This window comes from Paralichthys olivaceus, chromosome 3 (assembly GCF_024713975.1).
Source record: "Paralichthys olivaceus isolate ysfri-2021 chromosome 3, ASM2471397v2, whole genome shotgun sequence".
Classification (NCBI taxonomy): domain Eukaryota; kingdom Metazoa; phylum Chordata; class Actinopteri; order Pleuronectiformes; family Paralichthyidae; genus Paralichthys; species Paralichthys olivaceus.
In genome coordinates, this window is record NC_091095.1 from 19,806,900 (window position 1) to 19,824,961 (window position 18,062).

An 18,062-nucleotide genomic window follows, 5' to 3' on the forward strand; every position below is an offset into this window, starting at 1 on the left:
TGGCAACATCTGTTCTTTATAATTCACTTTGCCATTCACAGCAGCGAGGGGGAGCATAGCACAGACAACGTCAGGGCAAACCTGGACAAATATAATCTGCTTTTTACTGTTTGATTTCTATTCAGACTGTTATAGCCCACAGTGTAGTGCATGAGCTATATGTCATGACATGCATTTATGTGGTTTAATTCTTGTATCAGACCTATCAGACTTAATCTTTCAGCAATGACAAAAGAAAAATACCTCTTATACTTCAAACGCCCAAGATCCATTAAAGGCATTTTAAAGGCCACTGAAGAAATGTAGTTTTGCACCTCTATAAAGATGGGTGACTTTTGAGAGTGAAAAAAACTGGCCAAAACTTGAAGCCAAGAGATCCAACATTTCCCTTAATGCACCTCAATAGTGTCTGCAAAACTCTATGAACACTTTTGCATTCTGCATGTGAATATGCAGAATCTGTAGGTGAGGAAATAAGATCCCTCATAGTTTAAGCCTTCTGGTTTTTGTTTTTAGTTTGACCAATTACATTCGAGCATGCTTTGGCTGCCTGCAGGTAAACAGTCCATGTGGCAAGAAAAAGAAGCTGAAGACATTGATTGAAATGCATCAGCTTTTCAATTAATCTGCATTCATGTGCAGAGAGGTGGTGATATAGATAGCTGAAATATCATATGGACCAGGAAAACTCACAAAAAGTATCTCTGTTTGTGTGTGTGGAGAAACATTCGGCTCCTGTGATAAACAAGACAAGTAAACTGTAAACTGTGTTCAGGATATTCAATGTTTACACCTGAAGCCCTAAAATATTGGCTGTTGACCCCAGAGGCCTGTTTGTCACCGCATGTACCTGTAAATACCATGTATGCACCAAGTTTATCACTAGTTTATTCCCCCATATTTTCTGTCAGATATTTGAGGAATTATCCACAATGGTGTCATAGCCCCTGATAACATCATTAGGTTTATTTTTTTCAGACTTCAGAAAGCTTCATCCAGAGGAAAACAATTGTAACAAAACTGTTTTTCACAGGCTGAGTTGACGTTTCCACGAAAAGTTAAATAAAAAATTGTTTGCGTTAAACTTTAAGAGCCATGAAACACATTTAAAAGAAGCCTTGAAGGGTTAAAATGATATTATTATTACTATTATAATTTTTTTTATGATAATATAATTCACATAATAGGCCGAATTACCTCCCTTTAATCTGTGCACTCAGTCTTCAATTTAATTTGGTGTTAATGTTAAATTTTCAAAGGTCCTTAAATTACATCTTTCACAATTCTCATGGTTTATGTATACTGCATGCAAATGACTGTAGGTGTGGCCTAAACCAACTGCCAAATAAAACACCTAATCCAAACACCATGTGAAACTAATGTGGCCAACCTGTTGAACAAATAACAACAAACAGCTTTGTCGGGCCCTTTTGAACCTGAGGCCATGAATGTATTAATATTACCTGCTCATTTAGTTTGTACAAGTGTGTGTTTAGTCTTAAATGTCATGAAAGTGACAAAACCACACAATCACTGCTGTATTAATATATTTTTACTGCCTTCTGATATGGTTTCTCTGAGGAGAGTTTGAAATGACGAGCAAATAAAATAGTCCAACCCTGGAACACCGTCCACATTCTCTCCTCTGATGGGGAGAAATCAATGGAGGATACTGTGTGCAGCACTGTCTCCAGTATCACACACTTATTCTTCTGCAAGCAGCACATTTGTGAAAAAATGCCATCATAAAAATATGTAGTAACACCCACAGGTATGAACCATAAACTCAGGCCCGAAGAGACCTAACCTTCTGTCATTTACAATCCTCCAGAATCGTTTTTCATAACATGAGCACAGCAGACCACTCTTGAAGGCTCAAATGGCTCACGCACTGAAACCAAATCTCTAATTTAACTTCCTCGAAGCATTAACTCCTGTAAAAGACCCATCAATTATCACACATCGATTTTTCCATTTACAAGAATGTGTTTCTAGATAACCGAAAATGATTTTTGTCTGATCAACACAACAGTGTTTTGTCGCATCCAATGAGCGCATTATGTCGCAGGTTCTTTCTGTGTTTATTACTGTTGTCTTTTTCAACTCGACTTTACTCTTTTCAGTTGAGAAAAATGTATCTGCAAGCTCTGGGATTCAATGGGAAAACATAAGTCTAATAACTCACAAGTTGTTTCGTTGGAACTGAGAGTAGTGATGTCAATGCAATGTTAGTCTCTGAGTTAGTGACTAAACTTTTTATAGAAGACAGAAACACATATCATAATTATGGAAAGTGATGCATATTCTCCTGATGCTATAATTAGTAGCAGATCATCTTTTCTACAGACAAATACACAATTGTAAAATTAGAGTGTTTTGCTTGTTCTATGCTCAAGGGAAGAGGAAGCATCCCTCTGCTTCTATAAATGACCAAAACAAAGGGTCTTTAAACTGTTACTGAGTCTGGAACTCTTCATGGTGGAAGAGAAGGGGATAATCCAGGGATACTGGGAGAGGGAGGTGGGAACATGACTCTTGTCTTCATGTCTAATACTGTGTGTGTGTGTGTGTGTGTGTGTGTGTGTGTGTGTGCGTGCGTGTGTGTGTGTTAGAGAGAGAGAGTGTGCGAGGTGTGTCTGCACCTGCGTATTCATGAGCAACAGACTCCAAGCCCACAGATGCTGTCTTTTTTGATAGAGTTGTTTGCCAACCCTGCTTCAGGCAAAATACTACGAGCAGAAAGGGTGAAACATTAAACCAATATATATAAATATCCAACTTGATGAACGCAGTTTTTTTTTGTAGAGCAAGCTCCCCTGAATTTTATGTTTAATTATGAAAATAAGACATTGTATTATTAAAATATTTGCTAACTTGAAATGTCATGACCAGAAATTTCAACATTGAATAAAACCAGTATCTTGTTTAATTTTGCCAACACATTAGAGTCCAAGGTTTTTACAGGGGGAATTTTGGATATCTCTCTATATATATATCACTACCATAAATAAAGTCCTGTCAAAAGCCATAAATTATAAAAGCAAAACTGATTGCTATGAACATACACATCGGTGGAAAAACTAGTTTAGTGTATGCACGTGTTACAATGAATTATAAGAAAAAAATAGCTTTCAGAAAATAACTTTTAAAGTTATTAGCCACATTATGCTTTTTAGGAATTTCCCTTCTCCTCAGTGAGTAATATATCTTTGTTGTGCAAATAAAGATCTGCTCAGTAAAAAATGTCAAAGACTCCTCCCACAGAAGAACTCAACAGCAGCATTTGCAGTCTAGTCCTGTCCAAGGTAACATGTAACACACCTGCTATAACAGTGTTTGGCCCAAATTACAACCAGTGCCATTGGTATCATGGACAGTGGTGGTTCCAGGTGATTTGGGAAAGGGCTATGACGTTCCCTCAATGACTGATCGATCTGACAGATCCGGGAAGGCTGGGTTTTTTGGAGAGGAGGGCTAAGAGCCAGAGGATGAAAAGAGGTGCTGCAGCAATGTACAGTATGAGCCAAATCATGTTTTAATTATGACAGTATGTCCAACTTTTCTAGTAGACCCCGAAAATAAAAATGTAAAGCTTTAAATGACTAAAATATGGGCCCTTTTAATTATATGTATTGTAACTGAAAATAGACAATGCGATGTGAAATAAATATCTAAATGTGTATTTCGTTTTTCTTCCACTAGTCTGAAAGAAGATGCAAATAGCCTAAAACCAAGCGACGTGTGGCGATATATAGATGGAGGGATGATTCAGGGAGAAGCCCTTTGTTTGGGATCCGAGGCTTGTTAAAACTTGTGCATGTGATTTTGTCAACAACCCCTTAGGAACCTTCAACTCAGTACCAGTGAGGCTGATACTAGAACAACTGCTCTTTGTTTCATGTCCATGGGTTTATTTCACCTTAAAAGAAAAGAAATAAGAAAAAAAACATTAAACATTAGTCTAAATGCTACCACTCCACTAATGTCGAGACTAAATATCAAATCATTAAATTTTTTGGAAATGGAAAATAAATTATCCTTAAATGACTTCATTAAATGATAAATGGCATTTAAATTGGCAGAACACACCCTTTTTTCAGTGTGCCATTTTTGTTCTCAGTTTTTACAACTTGCTGTGTATTTTTTAAATCCAGGTGTGTTGTAAAATTTGTGGGATTATAGAGGCAACATAAAATGTCAGGAGAGGTAAAGTACTGTCAGTGTGATGATGAGTCCAAAGTGGATTAGGATTTGATTTATCTTCAGTCTCACAACTATTTTCCATTTAACTCTTTCACAATCGTGGCTGATGAATCACATTCTCGGAGCTATGTGTCTTTCCCCCACAGGAAACAAACTGTCTTCTTCCTCACCTAGTGGTCTGTAATTACTGCGTTTTAGTACAATTCAGCTGAGGTGTTGACAGGGAAGTGGACACAAGTGTATCATTTACATTTCTTTGTATTGCGTTTTTGTTTCCCGTTTTCTCATGATAGAAAAGTTACAAATGAAATGGATGAGATGGCCCTTTTACTCTGCAATACTTAAAATTTAAACAAAGAATCAGTGATCTCACCAGGGGGTGACAGAAAGTTGGCTGTTTAGCATTGCACTGGGAAAAACATGGTCTATTTCCTGTTAAAAGTACAGTGTGTAGAATTTTGTGACATCTACTGTTGAAATTACATGTTGCAGCTGAACACCCCTCACCTCACCCTCCCCTTCCAAACATGAAAGAGCACCTGTGGTAGCTTCAGTTGTCATAAAAACTCAAAAGGTGTTTAGTTTGTCCAGTCTGGACTAATGTAAAAAACATGGCAGCCTCCGTAGAGAGAACCCCCTCGATGTAAATACAAAGTTTTTAAATATAAAGGGCCTTTTCTGGGGTAAAGAAAACTACAATTCATAAAATTTAGATGAAACAAACTAGTGAAAACATCATGAGGATTATTCTACATTAGATTTCTGCCAATAGATCCCTTTCACCTAAATCTTACACACTGAACCTTTAAGAGAAAGCAGATGCACATGTATCACCGTGTCTGCTATGTTTCTGAAAAGACTGATGTTTCTCTAGCGATGTTGCAAAGCGATACACAAATTAAAAATATTTTGATTTAAACCAACTGTTGTCAAGCTGTGAGTGAGTCCTCGGGCTAACTCAACATTTCCATGTACATCACATGCCTGCAGCTTCTACACAATACGAGTCTTGTAGTTGTGCCCCCTTGATTCATGCCTATCCCCAGACTTGGCACTTCACAATGTTTTTGTCTCATTTCCCATGAATGCTGCTAATTGCTGTATAAATGCGGAAGTGTCTCTATGTGTTCAGGCTTTGTGTGGGGTAACAGCTATTTTTAGTTAGGTTTATTTGATTGTGAAAAAGTACACAGAACAAAGTTGCGTTCTCTACTGGAACGTTTTGCTGCATTTTAGCCGTTATAAACATAACATTGTTGGAGAGGAAAGGACCATTCTGCCAAAGCGCGTGGATCATAAAACTGTGACTCCTCAATAAGTTGAAGACTTTTAAAACTTGGGTTGACAAACAACTCGGTCCGCTGCATTTTAGATTACAATTTTATTTTTAAATGGGACCTGAAGCTGAAGGTAGAGAAGTCAAAAAAGAATAGTGTTCATAGACTTAGAGCCTTAGCCAGGGCAACATTTTAACTGAGATCCAGAACATATAGGTAGAGCAGGTTTATTTTACAGCTGTAATTTAGGTACATTTCTCTCATCTCATTTGTGTATCACTGTCCTCCTTCCTCTCTGATTCTTCTCTTCCACCTTTCCCTTCATACTGACTCCCTACCTATAAACAGTGACTTTGCTCTGGTTGTATCTCTTTAAAATACTCTGCATTGCATCAATTAAAATGAAGACATAGATCAATACACAAGAGTGAAACCAGAAAATACAAACATTTGATCTGTATAAAAATCTTTAATTGTACATTGGTGGGTAAAGTAGCTTCTATTAAATTAGTTGTGCTGCTGAAGTTGCACACAGTTTTATGTGACTGCGGTTAGGATTCATATTGCAAATAAAAGCAATACATGTTGTGATGTAGTATGAGCAGACTAATGCCATACTTGTTAATACACTTTTATCAAGGTGACCTTACTATGGTTTTCAAAAGAGTTATTGAACGGACATTAAAGTTTTATTCAGTCCTGGTGTGGGCTAGTTCATTTATAATGCTAATTCAAACAGGTATGCACCAAAGTGCTTCACAAAGACAGATACACAATACACATATGCATCATGAACATATACATATGGATAACAGATGGTGTGGAGAAACAAGAAAAAAGTGAACACAGTTTAAAACCCAATTAAACAGATAAAATTAGAGAGCCGTAATACACAGTTAAAAGCTGGTTCTTTGCAGTATAGCAGTGATATGATGTTGGGGATTTTGCTATGTTCTCAAGAAGATTTTGAGCTGACCAGTCTTCAGTATCTCTGAGTCAATCCAGATTTTGGGTACTGGGGAGGAGGTAGGTCATCTGGGTAGCAGTGAAAAGACAGATTGAAAATGAACGGACCTAAACCTGAGCCATGCGGAACGCCGTAAGAAATATTTTTAGGTGTGGTTGATAAACTGCCAATGGAAGCAGTGTTCCAAGTTTCTGTTTGTAATGAAGGACAAATCATTCCGGGTCTGAAGAAATTCAGACCCAGCATGTCAGGTGATCCGAGACAATCGTACAGCATCTGTTGCCCAGAGGAAGTCATTTGTCACTCCTGGAAGAGCTGTCGCTGTGCTGTGGTGTTCTTGGAGCCCTGACCTCAAAAATATTGTTTTTAATCGCATTCTGATTAAAACCGACCTTTTCTAAATCCTTAATGGAAGCTTTGAAATTGGCCTATAATTTATTGGGAAGAGCTGAGTCAAGACCAGGCCTCTTAAGGAGTATAGCTATGAGATAGAGCTATGGCATGCTTAAAACAAGATGGGACTGTACCTGTGTGTTTAGAGAATTAGAAGCTCCTTATGAGACATGGAATCTGTCTTTTATCCAGAGGCCCCTTCGACCAGAGTTTGTGGATCATTCAGCTTGGGGTCTGGAGGAGGATTAAAGAGCAGGGGCTATTGGATCAGCACTACAGACACTTTCTGGGTGCAGTAAAGATGATCAAAGGGGGGCGAGTTTGGGCAGGTTGTTTTATTATAGATAGAGGAAGCTCAGTGTCAAAATGTTAACCTTGTGATCAGACACACAGTCTCATCTAACAAAAAAGCCAAAGGCCAAAGAACAGGACATGGTCCAGAGTATGAGCTTTTACATGTGTTGGGCAGGTCACAGATGACACTGAGTTAAAACACAATACAACAGCCAATGCATTAGTATGATATGAGACAAGAATTTGGAAATCACCTAAAATTATCACCTGAAATTATAAGCTTGTCATATCTTGATGCAATAACAGATAGGAACTCAGTAATTTCTTTGTTCTTGGCAGTTTCAAGACTTTAATTCACAAAAGAAATAATTAATTTTTACATTACAGCTTGAAATACAGAAAGCACCAAAAGGGGAAGGAGACATACATGAGACCAGAAATATATAAAAACCACAAACCCTGGGCTGATGGAAATGTGCATGAGGATGTGTAGCATTTGATGGTTTCAGTATTTAGGCAGTGACAAAAAAATCTGTGTATCAGAGGAAGTAATGTTTTGGCATATCCTGTAAATGTTTTAATTAATAAGGACCTCACAATCGGTTAGAGGTGATGATCAGATTTATATTCTCTTGGCTATATTAGAGGTATGGAATATTGGATTCGTTTTTGTGGTCTGTGTTTAATTAAAACTGGTATGCTAAAAATGTCCTCTGGGTCATCACAAAAATAAATTTGGCACTGGAGGAGCCAGTGGGTAAGACTGGGGATGAAAAAGAGGACATTTGGGGGGAGGAAGCGATTGGTTCACCGTTCAGAGCTGTTGTGGAGTGAGTCGCTGTCAAAATGTCAGTCTGAGAGGGAAGAAATTACAATGTCTAGCCCTTGGGGACACCATTGCTGCTTAGGGGGGGATGCATAGACTCCATATCAGGCCGGGGCCTAAACTAAAATGGGACATACTGTGCAGAGGGTTAAGGTTATGTTTAGAGTTGTGTTTCATCGTTCCCAAATGTTACCACAGAGTAGTACAGGCCAACCACAGGGTATCTGGGCTGGAGGTCACTTTGCGGGCACTTAGACCGCTGAAGTGCCCTTAGTTTGACTTGAAGGCAAAAATAAAGCATGGAAGTGTTGTGGCACAGACACATCCTGGTTAACAAAAGGACACAGTGGCAGTCAGAGCAATAGCACTGAGACCCACAAATTGAAAAAACAAGGCAGGAAGTTAATAAAACCTAGGGCACTTAATGTTGAAGACACTATTATGAAGACATTTGGAAGTACAAATCATAGACAATGTTGACTTTAATAAACACCAGAAATGACTCTCCTGCAAGACATCATGGCCTCTTGAAAAATTCAGGAAGGATCAGAGCCAGAAACCACTTTATCAAATGTTTTTAAAAGAATCTGTGAATCTCGTGGTCCATGAAAGGATACTCTTATTATAATGATCACAAAACCAAAGAAGTTCTAGATAACAGAGGGACTAAAGATGTTTTCAAACTCTTTTTTTCATTTTTTTCGTTCATTCCAGACCAAAATTTGCTCAACAGCAGGAGATTGTCTGGGTCAGACACATTCATAACAACAAGAACATTTCAGGGTGATACCTGGGTATTAGCAAGCAGGAGACAGGACATAATGTATTAATTTTGGTCTTGAAATCATATTGTCTTTCTAAGTTGACATCTTCATCTTCTTTGTTTATGTCACCTATTTTTCATCTTGAGTTTTAATTTTCAGTTTTTCAACCGACATATTCCTTCTGTCTTCTCACATGGTCTCACTCAGACATTTTGCTGAAATTATATGATGAGGCTGGCACGAAACGTTACGGAAAATGTCCGGAGCAATGGACATTTGCATCCTCACATACAGCCCCAGTAAAAGGTCTTCAGTGCATTGTAGTAGTTTTACTATAGAGTGTGTTCAATGATTATGTAACATTTTAGCATAAATATAATAGGGGCTGGTAAAATGCGTAAGTAACAGAGATCAAGACAAGTTCAATTCAATACAGTGGCCAATAATAACATAAATTAGCTTAAGGCACTTACAGTCAAGACCTTCCAATGTTATAGAGAGAACCCCAACAATTCCAATTATGAGTAAGCACATGGAGACAGTGGAGAGGAAAAACCTCCTTGCAGGAAAATATTCTATATATTGTGATTCTGTGACTGTGTGTTTGATGGCGCCATAAAACTGAATTAAAGAAACTTTCAACAGAACAGGACTTATGATAAAATGATTTAATTAAGTTGTTCACTTAACTTTGTTAACATACTGATTGCTACATTACTTTTGTGTTGTTTTAAGTTTCCGATTTTATCAGTTGTGTTGTTTTATGAGTTACACAAGGACTGAAAAGCGACTGTTATTATGTCTGTGTGTGAACTGAAAATTTACTTACTCACTGTTGAGGAATGACAACCACAGCCTGGAGTAGGAGCTGTGACGGAAGGGATGAGCTACTTCACAGCTTTGTCCCTGTAACTGCCCAGGTAATGCATACTGTATGTTGAACATAATTTCCTCACGCCACCTTCACAGTGCTGCCATTATCCATGTTCTTGACTCGATGCCTATCATCTGCGGTCTTGATCAACAACATTCAAAGTTAAACGGCTCCTGCTCTCCTGGTAGTGCACGCAAGACATTCTACTTCTGCCGTCCCGGTTGCTCAATCACTCACCTCCCTGATGTTGCCAATGGTCACAGATTCTCTTGCCAAACACTCTCATCTGGCTGACCTCGACACACACCTGCACAGAACAGGTCTGCCTGGAGGGTCTGGCAGGAACCAAGTCCAAGGCTTCAGTGTTTAGTATATCAAATCTAGCCAGAGTATTCTAGTCTGGAATTTAACTGTGTGTTTGATTCTTTTCAGGACAGAGCGACCATCACCGTTTACATTTATAGGTGAGCTCTGCTATATTAGCAATATGATAAAGATGATTCTGGTTTAGGTATTTCTGACTCCAGAGCAGCAGGATCCAGACACTACTAGGATTAAAATGCATATTTTATATTATATATATATATATGTGTGTGTGTGTGTGTGTGTGTGTGTTTTTATTAGCAATTCCTGGTACAAATAATGAGGGCATTCTACCACAAGCCTGCTAAAGCTGTTTAACTGTACTGTGCTGTACTCTTTTCTATAGCCGTTTGAAGGCAGTGGGTATCTGGTATCCACACTTGCTTGGCTCTATGGTATGAATTGGCTGCTTTGCACTTCCTTCAATTTTATACATATCGCATTAACTTGTTACCATCTCTTCTAAATATAATGCTTTGTTTGTTGAGCCATAAACTTATCAGCATGATGCTAACAGACTGATATTAACCCTAAGAGTCACTGAAGAGGAAGTAGTAGGTCGGACACAGCTATACTTTAATATTTTCTGCGCTCCATTTTACAGTGTGCAGTCTATCACCCTGTAGACATTAAAACTCCAGATTCCCAGAGAGGTTGACTGTTTGTTGCTTGAGTTCAGACACATTTACAATAGAGATATGACTGGAAATTGCAGCTTTGAGAGTAGAAACATTTTTATGATTGCTGGCTTTACTCAACTGAGGCTGGTTTGATATTCTACTCTAGAAGTTGGCTTGCATATGAATCACATTTAGGCACCCCTGTAATTTCCTCTGTCGCCTTTTGTTTTTGTTTAAAATTATCTTGTGAAAAAGAAGAACCCCTCTGAGAATAGGCTTCAGAAGCTCTCCTTCACTATTCCCTGCAGGCCTTGTCTGCCTATACCAATATTGACATAAACAATGTACACACAGTGTAACAACCTAGGTGTAGATGTACGATTGAGTAATCCCTTTAGAACCATTATATTTTGTGCTGAAAATACATTTTTACACTATGTCTTAAAATTAATGCATGAATTGTGCTAAATCTTGTCTCAACTGAAACTGAATCATATCTTCTCCAGACACATCAGAGGATTTTGCCACAAAATACTTGATTTTCTACTGGCCTTTATAATCCTTCATTCACAGTTGAGACATTAAAGATGACAAGAGTCCATAATATTTCCTCATCTGGTCATAATCAGAACTGTATTAGTAAGGCTTTGTGACCTCATAAGTGCTAATCCAGTCGAAGGAAATTTAAAGCATGTGTTGTCCAGGGTCCCTCAAACTGTGTGTGTGTGTCATATTATGTATGAAGACACACAGGAAATGTCGCTGGAATACTATGTATCAAGTGATGGAGTCTGTCTCTTCTCTGTAAAAAAACAGTGCATGAGCTAAACAGTGTACGGGATAGTTCACCCAAAAATGAAAAATCACACATTATCTACTCACCACCGGAGGGGTGGGTGAAATGTTCGAGTCCACAAAACACTTTTAGAGTTTCAGGTTGTAAACAGCGTTACAAAACTGCTGGAGTTCTTGCGACAACTCAAGAGTATACTTCTCGCGATAGCTGCAGTTACTGCAGCAGTAACTAGGAGGATAACAGTAGACATTTAGACCAAAAACACAATGTAAATGAAGCTGTTTCGAGTCGAATTTAAATGTCGGGGCTTACAGACACTTGGATGACACAGGAGCAGTATGGAGGGATTTTATGTTTTTTTCTGTTGTTTTTTACATTTGAAGAATTGGTCACTAGTTATCTCAATTTTATTGGATTTGGCTGCAACTCTGTTTACCCCTAAAACTCCTAAAGGGTTTTGTGGATTCAAACGCTTCACCCACCCTTCCATCAGCATAGCGGTGAGTAGACGGTGAGACAATTTTCATTTTTGGGTGAACTATCCCTTTAAGAAGGTTTGTAAATGGAGGGATAAGAGCTGCTCAGCTGAAAAATCCATTCTTCATAATGGTGAATTCCCACATTCATCAGAGCTGAATTGGATGATGCACATCAAATATAAATAATACTATGACTATACCAATTTACACATCAACACATGTATATGTGTCACACCTTTTCTCACAAGAACAAGAACCCGCTGCCTGTATTTAGATAAGGTTTAAGGTGCACACTCATCTGCTCAGAGATCACAGAGAATTTAAGAGAACTGCTTCCCACACCAAGAAATCAAATCTACACTATCTAGAGTAATTATTCACAGTGGTTTTCCACTCAGACTATGACTAACAGCTGCAAGTTGTTGTTTTAAGAAGTTACAATTCAATTTAGGACTTGTTCTATTATACTAGATATTGTATGTTCATTTGATTTGGATGTTTGATGAATTGAACATTGTGTAGTCTGTTATGTCCTGCTTGTTTTATACAAATTCATCATTTCTGTGGGCTTTACTGTTCTCTGTGTAACAGTTGATCAATGAATCAATCAAATTTTATTTATATACCCTTTATTCACAAATCACAATTTGCCTCATAGGGATCAGTGCGACATCCTCTGCCCTTACCCCAGCCAGTAATGGTAGTATATGTGAGTAGGTCAAAACAATCTAGTCATTCTAATGACAGAAAATGAGTGAAAAAGAGAAAAGAGAGAAAGAAATCAGGTGTGCTGCATGGCTTTAGAATAAAGACGTACCTTTCACTGTAGTTGAGTTAAAGGGTTCACATTTATAATTAAGATGTTAAGAAGTGTTGTACATAGTTTTAATGACCAAGCAAATCTGAGAGACTTATAGCATGCTTGTACTACATGTAGTTATTTAATCTGTAACTACTAAATAATGGTAATAATTCTTATGTAAATAAGTCATATATACACACACATACATATAAAAAGGAGTACCATTTATATATGCATATAAACAGGAGTACTGCAAGTCAAACAGAACACTGCCAGCCAAATTTTATGTATTTGCATGTGTCTTCTTAGTTACAGTATGTTTGGCTGTCACATTTATCCTTAAATCAAACTGACAGCAAACTGATAAATACACCCAGGAGAGCAGTAACCTGAGGGTGAGAGATGGTCTGTGGATGATGAGCAAATATTTTGTTTAACTCTGGAAGCAAGTTCCTATTTTCACCTCGACTTTAAATTCGCAAAAACATTTGACACATTCATGACAAAGTGTTTTCTGCAACATAAGACCCCAGTGGGAGTTAAATAACCACATTAAAGTTAGTTTCACTATCTATTCACCACCACTGGCTCTGTGGGTAACTCAAATGTTGGCACTATAAAATATTAAAGATGAATACTTGCTGTGGCTGATGTCAGTGCTGAATCACTAAAGCTGCAGCTTTATTGGTGCTGCCACAATAGTCCAGGATTGAAACCATTTCCACTGATATCAGTTTAAGGAGATCTACAGCAAACAGGCAATATGCTTCATTAGTGCGGCTGAGAATTTGAAAGTTTGCTTCACAACCCATGGAGGGCACATTGTGGCCATTAGCTGAAACTGGGAGACAGATGCACTTTGCTGACTTCAGAGAGTTTATTTCTGTCCGTCTGTCTGGCATATGAAAAGAGTGTATCATTCTCACTAAAGCCTGGGGCTCCTCCAGAGTACCAACACAGCCCACTGTCGCTGATCACATGAATGGAAGGGAGTCATCCCCAGGCCAAGGCCACAAGTCAGAAAGCACATGACTACTACACTGACTCAGTAGCACGCAAGTGCACAAGTATCCACCCAGGCAAAAAGATACACCAGAGCAAACATAGATATAAAAGCAGGAGATACTGTAAGACACAAAAAACTGTTTTATATAAAAGCAAACCCTCACAATTTGAAAAATAAAGCTGCACACACAATTGCTTTGAGTAAACATTATTGTATCCAGGTCAAATCCCCCAGAGAGCAACAAGAGGCACAGTGTTCCAGACTGTGAGCTATAAAATAGAGTGATAAGAGAGAAGAAAAAAAATGAAATGAAAACAATTATCACACTGTCCAAAAATATTCCAAGATGCCCGGGTGTGTGTGTGCGTGCGTGTGTGTGTGTGTGGGGGGGGGGGGGGTTCATACGTTTGAATTAGGGGCAGGCGAGGCAAAGAGTTGGCTTTTGAGTGCCCTGAAGATTATTTTTCAGTTTAGCACCAACAGAGCGGAGTTCTTCTCGGAACTGAGAAACACAGTAATGTGAGGTGGTCCGGGTGCATTAATGTTTAATTATACTATGTGACCAGAGCCATGTAGGCAGTGGTGGAACTGAATCGCTGGGTGTCCTGTATCCTCAACAGTCACCTCTATAGTCCAAGACCAAGTGGTGCTTGTCAAAGCTGAACTGTCAAAGACTTTCTTTTCAAACTGAACTTCCCCTCATGGATTATTTACATCATGTTGAAATCTACAACAATATATGTAGTGGCTTTAATGGGCCAAGCAATTTCAGCCCTGTTTAAAGTGATTCATTTGGCTTATAATTTTTTTAAGTCGAAAAATATATAGGAATCTGAAAAAAAAGTTTCACCTGGAATATTTAATGTTGAACTGGGGACTGGTGAATGGACTTTACATATTGCCTTATCGAGTACTCAAAGTGTGTTACAGTACAAGTAACTTGGACTGGAGGACATCGGGATTGACCCACCAACCTTCTGATTAGTGGGTAACCCGCTCTACCTCCTGAAAAACACTTAAAAACAGATTTAACATTTGTCCACTCTGTAATTTGAAAATAACAAGTATATTTTTAACGCCACTATACACATACTACATTGTAGTAGGGTGTTAGTTGCTGGGTAATGGATAACAAACAATTCATTGGTATCTTGATAAATGCAACCAACAGTAACCTTGAAATACAAGTACTAATTCTAATCATATAAAGAAACATTGACATTATCGAATATGAGCTAATATAAAACTCTGTACAAGAACAAATACACATTTTCTAAATATGTTTGTTAAACTTTCATGAACCCTCACACTACTAATAAATAATGGTTATGATGGCTGATCGCTGGAGAACCCCACATAAAAAGACTTGTTCAAAAATATCCTTGTTATTTATTTCAAATGTTTGTTTTGTATTGTGCAGTCAAGGAGCGAGTCGGATCAAACAAACATCGGTTTGGTAACACAAAAGAATACACATAAAAAGAAGTCTGAATATTACTGTGTGGGGTCCTGTACTGTCCTAGCCTGGAGCAGTCTCACATGATTCCTGAAAGCAAACTGTCTTCACAGTCATGAGTTAGCATGTTTTCCTGGCTCGCAGAAGGTTCCCAACAACAAGGCCTATGTGATAACATTACCCCCTGCAAAAGCTATGGGCTTTTGGTATTTCTACAGCATATATTGAATGGTGAATATGTCTTTTTTAGGAAGCCACTTTAGAAGTACTGTTTAAATAACATGACTGCTGTTTATTTTCCCATCCCAGTGTGACAAATCGATGGCAGTATCTTTTACAGAGATGGTGTTTTAATCTGGATATGATGCCCCCTGTTAAACGAAAAGCTCGGGAAGCGCAAGTGGGCCCCTCAGAGAAAAAGCATGAAATAGGACACTGGCCTCAGGGGCCGACAGCGGCCCGGGAGACAAATTTGTTTTGCAGGAGGTCTAGGCAAATTCTGGACCGCTCCTGGACCTTCTCTCCCAATGGAGGGCAGGATGGAGACCACAACGAGGCATCGAGTTTCACAAAGGAGACTGATGTTACATATCAAACAAACCAAAGAGATTGCAAATCTAATTGTCTCACACTCACTCGTGCAGCCAAATATATCGAAATCAGATTCCCTCTCACTCTGGCAAAGAAAGACATGATACAATCAAATTCCCCCCACTCCTTTTCATGACTCGATCTGGCCGGGTCTCGCTGAGTCTTTCCGTACGGTTAATATCTTTACAGATTGTTCCTGGGCAAATTGTGTCATCCTGATTGTCAAGAATTAGAATTGTTGCACCATGTTTCAGGCCTGCGTCTTGTCTATGACACAAGCGATTCCGCCCTACATTAGCAACTCAAAGAAATGAATTGTTCTCGCAGATAGGAAGGGTCGACCAGAACCCTCTCGTAAGGTTTGTTGCATTATTCTGTGAGCTGACTTGTTTGCTGTGCTCCAGGTTGGTTGGAGTGGACGCCTTTCGACACTGATGGGGATCAAAACGCTACAGGGCAGTAACTGTTCTGAGCGACTCTGCAAATAAGCCAGAGCGAAGAAGAAAACAGCATGAAGTGTATCAGCAGCACACAAACCGCTTCATAAACAAACAGCTGTTGACACAGTAAATAATGTGCATCTTTGTCTCACCCTTCTCTCCTTTCAGGAAGATCCTTATCTTCACATTAACACATTTGCTAGGTCGGTGTTATAAGGTTGATTTGTTTACATTAACTGCAAGTGTTTCACTCTTTATGTGTGTGTGTGTGTGTGTGTGTGTGTGTGTGTGTGTGTGTGTGGGTGTGTATGTGTGTGAGACATAGCATAGGTTAAGAGTTTCCTCCAAAGGTCCACAATAAGTATTTTGTCTTCCTACAATGCAACCATCAGTGATAATAGCAGCTTCACGCTACGGCCATTTTGGTTCTGGAAACTCTAAATGACAACTATACATTTCAGAAATAGATTATTATAAAATCTTGGACAGACATTTGGAAAATTGGAAGACGTAAACATTAACATACAGCATTAACACGAGCATATTAGCATTGTTTCTTTGAGCACATCAATATTAACTTAAAGCACACCATCAATGTTTTGCTAACATGACTGTATTGACATCTCTCATTTAATTTCCTCTAAGTAGAAGTCTTTTTCAAAATCTTTACTCATATTCATATTTTGCTTAACAGCCTGAGACATGTTACATTAAAGGTACAGTGTGTTTCCTTTTGTGATATCTAGTGTTGAAATTTAATTTTGCAGCTGAACACCCCTCACCTCACCCTCCACTTCCAAACATGAAAAAGAAGCTGTGTTAGCCTTCAGGCGTCATAAATATAAAGGGCTTTTTTCTAAGGTAAAGCAAACTACAATTCATACAATTTAGATGAAATGAACTAGTGAAAACATCATGTGGATTATTCTACATTAAATTTCTGCTAATAGATCCCTTTCACTTAAATCTTACTCACTGGACCTTTAAGTTAGTGGATGTAAAGAAGGAAACAGATCCAGTGTTGACACATTAAATACATTTCCAGTCAGTTCAGCCAAACTTACAGTTATTTTATTTCTGCACATTCACCACAGTGGTTTGCATGCAGGCTTCGTATTAAGCAAATTCTGGTTAATGGCACATTTGTTATCAATATGAGGGGATCTTTCCTCGAGCCGGCACACCACAAGGGACTTTATTTTACTCCAGAAGAAAACCTCCTATGGAGACCTTCTGGGCACAGTTGTTTCTGCTCAACTGAGAACAAATATTCAGACATTTTTACAAGTATTGGGTTTTAATGAAATGTTATTTTCCGTTTAGAGCCTCTTGCTGACAATGTGCAGCTCACATCTGAATTTCAAAGACTCACTCGGCTGCTTCGCTGAGCCCCAGATGTGAGGGCACTTTTCACTTTTTGGCCCAGGTGGAAATGTTTATCATGAATTGAAAACCATAACCCTACTTCACCTTCTACTGCAAGAAAACCTGCATGCAACTGTTAATCCTAAACACACAGAGATGTTTTCCAATATCCTCAAGCACAACTCTCCTGACTATTACTACTAGTCCTTCCAGTATATGCTCCTTTGCAAACTCTTCCTAAAAGTATCAGCTGTGGTTTGGAGCCGATATTGTCCAATTTAACAGGTCAGCCTTTAGGGTTCAACAAAGTGAGTAAACAGAGAAAAAAAAAAAAGAAAAAACCAGTAAAACAAGACTTAATGACCAATGAGAGAAAAGTTATTGTGGTAAAAAGGTGTGCAACTGTGCACATGTGCTTAAAATTGCAAAATAAGTCTGTAAGAGCAATAAAATACATTGTCAAACAAGTATTTGTCCTATTAACGTGATTTGCTGTGTTGCTTTATGATTCAGAGTACAAACATCATTTCTTTCTTCTAAAACACA